The sequence below is a fragment of the Cornus florida genome, unplaced genomic scaffold, assembly GCF_030987335.1.
Source record: "Cornus florida cultivar Cherokee Brave unplaced genomic scaffold, ASM3098733v1 CherokeeBrave_3.0.0_Hap2_Chr11, whole genome shotgun sequence".
NCBI lineage: Eukaryota > Viridiplantae > Streptophyta > Magnoliopsida > Cornales > Cornaceae > Cornus > Cornus florida.
Window position 1 is genome coordinate 16,241,455 of NW_026775581.1, and position 2,618 is coordinate 16,244,072.

Genomic DNA, 2,618 nt, shown 5'->3' on the forward strand with positions numbered 1-2,618 from the left:
CCACTATCTCTCTCTCTCTAAAGCTTCAAAGAAGAATAAGAAGAAGAAGAAGAAGAAGAAGAAGAAGATGGAGCCATGTTTGGAGCTTACCCTTGAGGGTTTCATGACCACATCTACCTCCTCCATGATTGGCTAGATCTACACTTAGGGCTTGGATAAGCCTAAGTCTTGTGTAATCTAAACCCTTGTATTTCTATTTTTGGGGATTTATATATATTGTTGTGATTAGTGTTCTAGCCTTGTGAATTTAATGAATCTTGGTATATTTCTATGATTTCTATGGTTTAATTATTCCTATTAATTCTCTAATTTATTTACATGCTTATGTGTGATTAAATTAGGAATAATTTCTTACATGATTCATATGGATTAATTCTTTCTATTGATTCTCTATTTGATTACATGTTGTATTATGTGAGATTATTTGGGGAATTGATCTCTGCACTAGATTCTCTATGTTGGTTGCAAGTCTATGTGTGATTAATTAAGGATTTAGTGATTGCTAAGCATGGGTTTTCATTGAATGAGTTTGTAGATTAATTTGATGAATTATTCTTATGCTTGATGGGTTGTTCTACAATTTAATTCATGCTTGTAAGTAGGTAGACAATCTATACTTAGTTTGATATTCCATGGCTTATTATTGCAAATTCCATGATTCTCTAGATTGATGTGTGCTACAATTGTGACTAATTTGATGGGTCATGCTTAGATTTGATGGGTTGTTCTACACTTAGTTCATTTGTCGGTTAGGTAGACAATTCATACATGAATTTGATGGTCCATGCTTAATATTGCAATTGGTACTCGCATTTTGTTCACAACAATGTATTCCCCATTAATCAAAAATGAGTGGTTAATTACACGAGTTTAGTGGTGATTCCAACACCCTAAGACCTCTCTTCATATCTCTTAAATCCCTATCTCTCACTAGTTTACTTTAATTGCATTTTAATTTAATTATTTTCTAGAGTAATTAACCAACCAATCTCTCCTTACAATCTTGTGATACGCTAGAGTCAAAGTTCAATTCCAACACGTATAATCCCTTGGGACGATCCCTACTCACTCTTGCTACGTTAGTAGTAGTGGTGATAGTGGTTTTTATAAATTTAAATTTGACCTAAAAGGCTTTTTTAGAACCGCACATTCACTACATTATTTGACGTATACAAACGACCTCGTCAATACTTTCCTTGAAAACCACCTTGGAGAGGGTTTGAGCCTTCCCCTTGGCTTTTCCAAGAGAAGTTTGGATGGTTCCTCCACCCGGGATTGTAATGTGTGCCATAGGGATTATTCCCTTAGTTAACAAAGACGGCATTTGCTTGTTCATGGTTCTCACTTTGCACATGTCTATGGGGACAATTGGAAGTAGAATGTAAGACACTAGAACAAGTCATCCATGATTCATTAGAATTATGATGATGAACATGATTAGGGGAGGAAGACATTTGATTCACTGAATTTTGGTTGATGAAAAATTGATCAAACCTTTGAGATAAAGACTTAACTTCGGCGGCTATATCATTAGAATTGTAAACTTGATACAAGCCGACATTCTCCCTTCCACCTAAATTTCTGCCATTTTTAGAAGACAAGGATCGATGCATTGAATTTTCACTCATGCTTTCATAAAGATGCCATACATCATCCTCATGTCTATCAAGATAAGAACCACCCATAGATGCATCAACCATACCCTTGAAATTATCTGACAAACTTTCAAAGAAAAATTGAACCAATTGCCATTTAGAAATGTTATGATGTGGACACTTCCTAAGTAAATCATTAAGGCGCTCCCATGCCTCATGAAACAATTCTCCTTCCCCTTGAGAAAATTCTCAAATTGAAGTTCTCATGGCATTGGTCTTTGAAACTAGATAGTACTTCTTCAAGAACTCTTGTTGCATTTCTGCCCAAGAAGTTATCGAAAAAGGCCTAAGATTGTTGAACCAATATTTTGCCTTATCTTTAAGGGTAAAGGGAAAAAGTTTTAATCTCAAAACTTCTTTCGGTATGTCCGTGTATTTCACAGTGGAACATATTTCAATAAACTCATCCAAATGCTTGTAAGGTTCTTCACTTGGAAGTCCATGATAATTGGGAAGCATTTGAATGGTTTACGGTTTAATTTCATAGTGATGTGCTCTAAATGGGGGCAATTGAATGTAAGTGGGTGCATTATATTCATTAGGCACATAATGGTCACGCAAAGCAAGAGGAAGATTCATAACCAGTGGTGCTACATAAGCACCTTGATTGCCTTGAAGAATGGGAGGTTGTGGAGCAAAAATTGGCCGAGGCATTCCCAATGGAACTTGGCCTTGTTGTTGTGGTGGAATGAATAGCCTTGTTGTTGTGGTGGAACGAATGGCCTTGGCATGCCTAATGGTACTTGATTATTGTTATAATGCACATTAGGGTGAAGGATGCCTTGTTGGTCTATGTGACCAAGGTCTTCCACATGGTCCTCATTGATGTCTTCCATTGATGAAATGGAATGACTAGAATTACCTTTTCCCTTAGAATGACGAATAATGGATTCAAGATTCAAATTAAGTGGGACAAGTGTAGGATTTAATGACCTACGACCATGTATGCACAAATAAAATAAA

General features: G+C 36.1%; 1 non-coding gene across 1 annotated transcript; it reads left to right on the forward strand.

Annotated features, from left to right (window-relative positions):
• The first annotated feature begins 1,758 nt into the window (after positions 1 to 1,758).
• On the forward strand, positions 1,759 to 1,865 carry LOC132287564 (small nucleolar RNA R71). The gene has a single exon (XR_009473068.1). It is a non-coding gene; the product is annotated as a small nucleolar RNA R71 (small nucleolar RNA).
• Positions 1,866 to 2,618: the final 753 nt, after the last annotated feature.